The sequence below is a fragment of the Prionailurus bengalensis genome, chromosome A3, assembly GCF_016509475.1.
Source record: "Prionailurus bengalensis isolate Pbe53 chromosome A3, Fcat_Pben_1.1_paternal_pri, whole genome shotgun sequence".
Taxonomy (NCBI): domain Eukaryota; kingdom Metazoa; phylum Chordata; class Mammalia; order Carnivora; family Felidae; genus Prionailurus; species Prionailurus bengalensis.
The window spans coordinates 131,787,786-131,798,087 of record NC_057354.1 but is presented as its reverse complement, the minus strand read 5'-3'; positions in this window follow the sequence as shown (position 1 = coordinate 131,798,087).

The following is a 10,302-nucleotide window of genomic DNA, read 5'->3' as shown; positions in this document are numbered from 1 at the left end:
CCGATTGGTTCATGGGGGTTCCTGCTCCAAGCGGCTCCTGGCTCCACCAGGGGCGAGGTCAGAGGTCTGCACAGAGAAAGGACCTTCTGAGAATTCAAATCAAACACCGAAATACATGAATGGAAGCTAGACTTGCTTCAGAGTGTTTGGTAGTGACCGGAAACGCCCGGGTGAGAGGTTTCAGCTCAAAGGAAGCATTTTATCACAGCAAGAGAGACCCAATGTCCGGGAGAGGAGGGAGCTCCGGCGTTCTGATGTTGGCTCAAAGGCGGGCGTCCCCTCGGATGCCTGCTAGACGGGACAGTCCAGCCAGCCAGGCTATGGGCTGAGCTGCTTTGCGGCTTCCAGGCTTCCTTGAACGTGGAGCACGTGAGTCCTTTATCACAGCTGTCCTAGCCTGCTCAGGCTGCCACAGCGAAATGTCACCGCTGCTGGGCTTGAACAGCGGAAATGTACGAGCTCCCGGTTGCAGAGGCTGGGAAGTCCAGGGTCAAGGTGCCAGCAGGCCTGGTTTCTGGCGCAAGCTCTCTTCTTGGCGTGCAGACAGCTGCCTGCCCGCTGTGTCCTCACACGGTGGGGACGGAGTCTGGTCTCTCTGGTCTCTTTTTTTTTTATTATTTAAAAAAAAAATTTTTTAACGTTTATTTATTTTTGAGACAGAGAGAGACAGAGCATGAACAGGGGAGAGGCAGAGAGAGAGGGAGACACAGAATCTGAAACAGGCTCCAGGCTCTGAGCTGTCAGCACAGAGCCTGACGCGGGGCTCGAACCCACCGACCTTGAGATCATGACCTGAGCCGAAGTCAGACGCTTAACTGATGAAGCCACCCAGGCACCCCTCTCTGGTCTCTTCTCATAGACACCACTTCTAGCAGATCAAGGCGCCACCCTTATGACATCATTTAACCTGAACTGTCTCCTAAAGGGTCCCATCACCAAATAAAGCCCACCCTGGGGGTTAGGCTTCCGCGTCTGAATTCTGGGTGGGGGGCTGGTGGGATGCATTCCAGTCTGGAACAACGATCCTGTGGTCTCTCTGTTTACCAGACAACTGAAGCAAATGTTTCACAAACACACTTCTGTTTTGTTATGCCTTATTTTATAGTATTTAAAAAAATTTTTTTAATGTTTTTATTTATTTTTGAGAGCGGAAGAGAGCAATCAGGGGAGGGACAGAGAGAGAGGGAGACACAGAAACCAAAGCAGGCTCCAGGCTCTGAGCTGTCAGCACAGAGTCCGACATGGGGCTTGAACCCACGAACCGTGAGACCATGACCTGAGCTGAAGTCGGACGCTTAACCGACTGAGCCACGCGGTGCCCCTGTTCTATAGTATTTTTAAAGTTTATTTACTTTGAGAGAGAGAGAGAGAGAGCGAGACTACGTGCGTGAGTGCGTGAGCAGGGGAGGAGCAGAGAGAGGGAGAGACAGAATCCCAAGCAAGCTCCGAGCTGTCAACACAGAGCCCGACTCGGGGCTCGAACTCAAGAACCATGAGGTTATGACCTGAGCCGAAACCCAGAGTTGGATGCTTAACCAACGGAGGCACCCAGGTGCCCCTATTTTATACTATTTAAAAACATTCTCACCATGACCATGAAACTGAGTTCACGTTTACTTTGAAAAATACCATGTTAGCTGGTGATGGCAATGACGATGACGAGAGTCACAGTCACACAGCGGTAGTGGTTAATAGCAGCTACGGGCATTTTTTGTAGAAGCGAAGAGCTTCAAAACAAATGCCTCCCTTGTGCGCAGGTCTGCTTTCATCTTATGGACGCCATTAATCTTGTAACTGACCAGGTTTCTCTCTTTGCCTTGGCCACTAGGAAACTTAGAGCAAAGATCGCTCATCTGTGATCCAGGATCACAGGGAATGCCGTCATACAGACTGGTCTTTCCCCTGCCTTTCCTCTTCTTATTCATGGTTTCTCCCCTGTATTTATTTTTTATTTAAAAAAATTTTTTTCTTTCTAACGTTCATTCACTTTTTTTGAGAGACACAGAGAGACAGAGCGTGAATGGGGGAAGGGCAGAGACAGAGGGAGGCACAGAATCCGAAGCGGGCTCCAGGCTCCGAGCTGGCAGCACAGAGCCCGACGCGGGGCTCGAACCCACAAGCCACGAGATCATGACCTGAGCCGTAGTCGGACGCTTAACCGACGGAGCCGCCCAGGTGCCCCTCTCCCCTTTATTGTGTATTTAGTTTTCTTGCTGTCCCACTTCTGTTGATAAATGCTTAACACTTTTTATGGTGTGGCACCAACCGTGGTTAAAAAAAAAGAAAGATAAATAACCAGACATTCCCTAATGTAATTATCACAGCAGGATATGATGAACGTGTTATTACTCTCATTTTATGTATAAGATGATGAATTTCAGAGAGGTTGGGTGCCTCTCTCTAGTGGTACAGCTTGTGTGGGGGAAATCTTGGTCTCAAAAACGACTGATATTTCCCTGGAACTATCCAGGGCTCCCCACATCCTCCTTGACGGTATCTTCTAGCTTTGAGAGGGTACTATTCTTGGTCTACCTTTAGAGGGTGGGTGGCAGGTTCGGGTCCGTATTTGCAGTCATCACTGAGCCCCTCCCCCCCCCACAAGCAGCCCCTTCACACCCCACCTGTTCCCTCTCCTTGCATGCAGGGACCCTGGGGCTTGTGTGTTTCCTCCAGCAGCAACCATGGGACTTTGGAGGCTAAAAGAGTGTGGCAGCCACCTGCCCGCAGGTTAGGGTAGGGGCTCACATCTCTGCCGTTGTTACCTCGTCTGGAGCTACTTGGATCCAAGCAGAATCTTCTCTACTTCGCTTGATCCCTGAGCAGACGGTGGGCAGCTCCCGGGCGGGAGAGTATCTCCACCTCTGGGGTCTAGCACAGACTGGGGGCAGGTCAGTCTTCAGGGAGAGCATCAGTAAGCAAACAAGGGCACTTCTCGTTGTACTAATGCCAATAATGTTGACAACTAACCTCATCGCATAATTGCCGAACGCCAGCTCTGAGAGCTTCCTGGATTGCTTTCGTCTAATTTTCACGTTAACGTGATGATGCAGGTCTTATTTTGATCTCCATTACCAAGTTTTTTTTTTTTTATGTGTTTTATTTTTTATCTTTGAGAGAGAGAGACAGACAGACTGTGAGCAGGTGAGGGGCAGAGAGAGAGAGGGAGATGCAGAATCCGAAGCAGGCTCCAGGCTCCGAGCTGTCAGCCCAGAGCCCGACGCGGGGCTTGAACACACGGACTGTGAGATCATGACCTGAGCCGAAGCCGGCCGCCCAACTGACTGAGCCACCCAGGCGCCCCTTGATCTCCATTTTAGACACGGGAGTACTCGGTCACAGACGGGTTACATAACCCACATGCTCCCTTCCACACGGCTAATGAGCGGCACCCAGAAGGTAAATGCTAGCACCCTCGCTGTAGAACCTGAGATCCTCACTGCTGTGGACACAGCCTCCTCTTTCCCCCCGGGCTCCTATCCTGGGTCTCAGGACTGGGCTCAGGGTCCTCGGCTGCAAGTCTAGTAGAGTTTACATTGACCCCTCCGATACTCCGGCATTTCTTCCTGGGTATTGTATAGATTGGATGCAGTTCTGAGAGCCTCTCAGCGCTCTGATTACATTGTTGGTTTATGCTGCTTTGGTTTCAGGTCATGAGGCAAGAAGGAAACCGTCTCGAACTCCCGCCAAGCCGTTCTGCCCAGCGAGCCTCTTCCCACAAGCGTGGGGCTCCGGGCGCGCCCGAGGCCCCCGCCAGCCGAGGCGCTTTCCTGCCTTCAAAGGCCCACCTTGAGCGCATGCCAGAATCCGGCAACAGATTCTGGTCCAACTCATGCAAACCGCAGAACTCCAGGGCGGTTGAGGCCACGGAACACTGAGTTGAGATCAAGTGGCTTAATACCAAAAGAAAACATCTTCAAAGTTTTGTTGGAGGGAAAGCCAAACAGAGATAATGTTGAAGTCTCCAGCTTGCTAGTTCCTTTCTGTTTGGTCAGCGCTTGATAGGATATGACGTCTGAGTGCCCCTGCCCACAGCTTTATCGTCAAAGAGGTGAGCGCGTTTACGTGGACCAAGCGGACCCCAGAAGGGGGGCTTGGACCGCTGGCGATCGCCAGAGGCGTTTTTCCATTTCAGGTCCGCGGGGCGCTGATTTTGCATTGTTTCTCTTTGTTCCTCCTCAACACTGCTCTGTAGATTCCAATCTTTGGGGCCACATTTTATAGAGTTGGGAAGTGGAGTTCGCGGGAGAAGGAAGGAAAATAGCATTTCACTGATGGTGGTAGAAAGTGGCAGCGCTGGAGCCCAGATGGCACGTCCTGGTTCCAAGTCCGGAGCTTTGGAACCACGTCTCAGCGTCCGACACATTCCCCCCCTTTGCTGTCGGGGAGCCTCGCACCCCCACAGGGCTCCACGTGGGGTGGGAGCGTGGGGTCAGGAGGAGCGTGCCCATCGTGGACAGCACGAGCAGAGTGCTGTCTTGGCTCCTGGTGCCGGGCCACCCTCTCTGGGCTTCTTTGTCACCAGCCTCTGTTCGTGCCCAGGCAGCGTGAGCAGATGTGACGGGAGCGTATGCATTTCGGGGGCCTGGGGGGCAGAGTCCGGCATAGAGATCAGCGTGGGGGAAGTTTATCCACGAGCCCTCTTTAGATTAAGAGCAACTGGAAAAAAAAAGAATGGAAAAAGAGTGATCGAAAGGAAGGACAGGAGCAGGGTGGGCAGATGGGGAAGTTCGACCGTGTTAAGCCGCAGAGGTTTGGGATTTGTGACCCAGAGCAGTTAGCTCTTACCTTAGTGAGGGCAGGAAGACGAAGAGGTTGAGGGACACTGGGCAGAAGTGGGGTGTGCAGGGTTGCGGTGTAATTGCACAGATGGGGGGGCCCGAGGACGACCCCCGAGGGCTCTGTGCAGTGGAGAAGATAATGAGGAAGCCGAGGTGGAAACCGAGCCCCTTCTCTTGCTAACCGGGTGGTCTGGGCTGGTGTCGGGATGACCGATGGCTCTAGTTGAGGGGAGATGGCTCCCTGAGCAGCGCAGGGGGCCGGGCTCTACCCGGACCGACACCAGCTTTCCGGGGCAGGACCGAAGCCACAGAGTCTCAGTCGTCGGGGAGGGGGTCGCGAAACACCCCCGGTGGGTCACAGGGAGCCCTCCTAGAAGCCACGCTACACTAAGTGGGCGGCTGAAGGTTTAGCTAAAGCTTTTCCCTCCTTAGTGTTCGGAGTCCCAGCTTCCAAAGAGGAGCCGGAGGAAGGAATCCAAACGGGTCACTTGGCAGAAACAGCTCGTCATCCCGGGTGCCCGCAGCATGGGGGTGCGCAGTGTGGACTGGCGGGAGACGAGGCGGGCGCACGCACCTCGGGGGGGCTCTCAATGCCGTGCCAGTGCGTCTGGACTTGGGCGTCCAGCCGGCCTGCGCTGCCTCAGAGCCAGAAAGGTGGCGCGGGGGTGGCCTGTGACCTGAGACGGGCACATCTATAGAGGGCGGTGCCTCCAAGGTGGAGGCGAGGACGTAAAGCAAAGAGCAGCAGGCTTCGGTGCTGTTGGACGCAGGACACATCGCGGGTGAGGGATGGTCAGGGCTTAGCAGCTGATTTCGGGGGCGCGAGGAGGTGCGGGACGACACGGCCAGCGACTGAGGGTGAGTCCAGGGTAATTAGGGTGGGAAATTCCGCAGCGTCCTCCGGGCCCTCCCTCAGGACAGAGGCCGCGCCTCTCCTGGCTCCGCCTTGGCAACGCCTTGCCGGGCACGAGCTGGCGGAATGCAGCGAACTTCAGGAACGCCATCGGCCCCCGTCTCTTGCTTCCCACGGCCTCGACTGGACCAGGTGGCTCCTTCCCTCTGCCCGAGCCTCGTGACCTGACTGTGCCTGCCCGAGGTTCCCGGACTCCTGGACTCCAGATGCCAAGGACTCCTTGGCTTCTGTCCGAGCGCAGCTCCCAGCGGCCTGGACAGGTGGCCCGGGGGCGTGACGAACAGCGAGCGTCCGGTGCTATCGGTTGGGGACGCGGGCCAGGTCGCGGGGGGCCGGAGTTAGCGAAGCAAAATGCAGGGCCCCCGGTTCCCTTTGAACTTCGGACACAAAGGGAGTGCGTGTCAGGCAGTGCACGGGACACACTCCCTTGCCAACATCTGAGTTTCAGAGCTCGCTGGGTGTCCTGGGTTTTCCTGGCAAGCCCGCCTGTGTCCCCTCCCCACCCCCCGGCCTGGTTTGCATGCACGGAGGGGACTTTGCACCTCCCGGTCCCCAGGGGTAGCTCTACCGACGGCACAAAAGGAGGCAGCAGACCCCCACCCTGGCCGGCCCCCGTCCTCGCTGCCAGCGGCCGTGTGCCTTCATTGGCAGCTGGGCGGGCGGCTGGGCCGTCATCCATCACGTCGCCACCAAGGCGTGCTAACAGACCGCTGCGGTTCCAGCACATTGATGACGGTTACCATCCTAATGAAGATTTGTGGCCCTGCCCGAGGAGTCCGTTTGTTGTCTCCAGCAGATGGGACGACGCCCTTGGGAGCGGCTGACGGGAGGGGAGGTTCCGGGCACGGGGGTGGGGGGGAAGGACACAGTGGCGAGACGAGAGCGCCTCCGCTCAGGATCTTAGTCGTGTCTTCCGCTGTATCAGGATGCCAGGCAGGGAAGGCTCCTCCAAGGAGTCAGCTGGAACCCCCTGTCCCCGCTTGCTCTGTCTTCCCTGCTGGGTTAACGCTTCGATGTTAAGACAGGGCAATTCACACACTCCTTCCGTTGAGGGAGGGAGACCGTGCCAGGCTGAGCGCGCCAGCCCTGCCTTTGACCCACTAGGTGGCCTCGTGGAGGTCGTGCCTCCTCCTTGGGCCTGTCTCGCCCGCTCCAAACGCGGGCGTTGGACCGCACAGCCACCAAGGGCGCCTCGAAGCCAGAGACTAGATGGTGAAGTTCAATCCCATCGCACACGGGGGCAACTAAGGGCCCTGGACATTGAGCCCCAGGGCTTCCGGCGTAATCGAAGCATAAAACCCAACTGTTGGCTGTGGTCGAGGGTGAAATTTTGGTCCGAGCCCACGGCTTGCTCTGAGCAGCTCTTTACCATTCAGAACAGAGGTCATGATCCAACCCACGACGACATTACGGCTAAGGACATTTTGCTGAAGCCGCGTCCTGACTTCATAGCACAGCAGAAACCCAGATCCTCAGGGAAGCAGCTGGAGCACGATGAAATTAGACAAGTTCTGCTCCGTGTGACCTTGGGCATGCCATTGAACTTAATGAGATCTCAGTATCTGCATTTGGAAACTGGAGTTGTCAATTTGTGAGCATTAAGGATCCACAAATGCAAAATGCCCAGGAGAATGTTTGCTTTGTGGGAGGGGCTGGCTCAGCAGGTGGCAACAGCCCCCCCCCCCCAAAGGTGTCTCCCATTACTCTACCCCCATTCTCTGGGTTCGGGCCCTCTGGCCTCACTTCTGGGCTCACTGCTATTCCGGGACCGTGCTCGCCCTGAGTGCTGTCCTATCTCAGGACCTTGCACTTGGGTCGATTCAGCCTGGAGCAGCCCTCTTCCAGATATGTGCACGGCTCATTCCTCACTTCCTGCAGGTGCTCACGGCCATGCCACATCGTCCAACCTCTCTAACGTGTCATTCCCTTGTCACAGTGCAACTTACTGTACGTTTCACATACTTATCTATTTGCCTGGTTACTTCCCCTTGGGTAAAGTGTAAGCTTCAGGAAGTTGGGGTTCTGGATGATTAGAAATTTTTTTTTAATGTTTATTTATTTCTGAGAGAGAGAGAGACAGAGCATGAGTGGGGGAGGGCCAGAGAGAGGGAGACACGGAATCCGAAGCAGGCTCCGGGCTGTCAGCACAGAGCCCGACGCGGGGCTCGAACCACCAACCGTGAGAACATGACCTGAGCCGAAGTCAGCCCCTTCGGCTGAGCCACGGTGAGCTCACGGACTGAGCCACCCAGGTGCCCCTGTAGATTATTTTTTTTAATGTTTATTTTTGAGAGAGAGAGAGAGAGAGAGAGAGAGAGAGAGAAAGAGAGAGAGTGTGCACAGGTGCGAGGAGGGGAGGGGCAGAGAGAGAGGGAGACAGAGCACCTGAATCTCATGAACCCTGAGATCATAACCTGAGCCAAAGTCAGACGCTTAACCAACTGAGCCACCAGGCGCCCCCTCGCTTATTTTTATCACTAATGAATCTCCACTTAAAACAGTGCCCGGCACACAGAAAGCACTGGAAAATATATGTTGAATGAGTGAATGAAGGAAGGAATGCACGAGTGATGGGAGGGAAACGCTCTCGAAGCAGCCGCATGGAGGCCAGCATTGGGAGGTGATGACTAGGAGGCAGGAGGCCACAAGAGTCATGCTCTGCAGGACCCTCAGAGCAGGGAGGGGGCAGTGGGGTGACGGGGGGTGGGATGGGTGGGTGGCTTTCTGGACACGGAGGTGATAGGATAAGCTGAAGTGTCACTGGGAGGGGTGACAGACAGGGACGTGTCACAGAGGACTCCAATTGTGGGTAAATGCAGGTTCTGAGCTGGAGATCGCCTTGGGGGGCAGGTTTGCAATGGCCACATCCGGGAGCCTTTCTGACAGGGGACACTGGAAGGAAAGTGAACTGTACCTCCCTCAGAGGAGCCGGGTTCTGCTTCAACCTTCAAGGTGAGGCCACCGTTAGACCTGAAGCCATGAGGTTCATCTTCCGGGGCTGCAGATGGTTCCATCACGAAGGGACGGGGAAGGTGTGATAGAGCCCATCTGAGGTCCGTGGGTCCGTGTGGCACCCCGGGCAAAGCTAAGCTTTAAAGTTAGACCAATTTGGGGGCGCCTGGGTGGCTCAGTCGGTTAAGCGTCCGACTTCGGCTCAGGTCGTGATCTCATGGTTTGTGAGTTCGAGCCCCGCGTCGGGCTCTGTGCTGACAGCTCGGAGCCTGGAGCCTGCTCCGGATTCTGTGTCTCCTTCTCTCTCCGCCCTTTCCCAGCTTGTGCTCTGTCTCTCTATGTCTCTCAAAAAATAAATAAAATGTAAAGTTAGACCAATTTGGTTTCAAAGCTAACCCTTGTCACTTACTAGTTAGATTTCACTGGACTCAGTTTCCTCATTCTCTAAAATGAGACGGTAGTTCTGAACTCATAAAAATGCGAAGTTCACGTGATGCCATGTCTCAAACCCTCTGCCAGGCACACAGTATAGAACGAATAATTCGCTCATTTCCTTTCTCCTGTTCCTGGCTTTCCATAGGACACCCAGACCCTGATTTCTCTGCCCCCACTAGCCACTCACCCCTATGCTGATGGAGTTGCATGATACAAAGCTTATAATGCTCTTAACCCGTTCACACCTAAGAAACTTAGTATTTCCATGCCAACGTGCCCCACGGATTATGGCGAAAGGCCGCTGAATATTTAAGAGGAAAAGCTATTGCTTTGCTCGGTGTTGCTTGCCTGGATTACATAGAAAGGGTAAGAATTCTACCCTCCTTTCTCTGCCATCACCTTTCTGTTAGATTTTTCTCACACCAGGTGTCCAAATCCCAGAGAGAACACTTCTTCTTCCCCGTCTGACATTTTCAAATGTGTTGATACTTACCCAACGGAGTGATTCTCCTGGAGACGGTGCCACTCAAAGCTCCAACCTGAATGAAGAAGCCCCCAGCATTCTATTTATGTCGTAAGGAACATGTTCCACCTCAGAGCGTCAAAGACTTTGCGAGCACACCTGCCGCAAAGAGCGCAGTACGGCTCCAGAGTGATTTCGAATTTTCCTTCCACCGAAAAAATAATTTTGGCAGCTTGGGATCAATATCTTCCCTCCCATATGTTTCATAGTCTCTGTAAAGTATAATTGAAGACACCCTTCTCAACAGCACTTTTCGGTGTGAATGCATTCCGAAATCCTAAAAAGGTAATTTGAAAAGGAAGGAAACTAACTTTTGGCTTGTACCTAGCGCGCGGCGAGATAGTGTTATTATGCACCTTGCATTTGCGATCTCATTTAAGCTGCACAGCTGTGAGAGAAACATAGTATCAGGCTTCTTGTGCAGAAAGGGAGGCTGAGGCTCTGTCAGCTTAGGTTACTGGCCTGAGGTCCCACCGTCCGCGGTGGCGGGATCAGGATCCGAAGCCCGTGTTGTCTGACTCCAAAGCTCGCCCTCTCTGAACGTGGCCTTGGACTCTCCACACCGCGTTCCGAATTCTCCACCCTTCCTACCTTCGGGCCTTTTGTTTTCACCGAGAACAGAAACTGAATCAGTGGAGGGACCCGAAACCTTGAGACCAGATTTTGGAAGAACGTTCTTGGCCCACACTTCCAGGCGGACC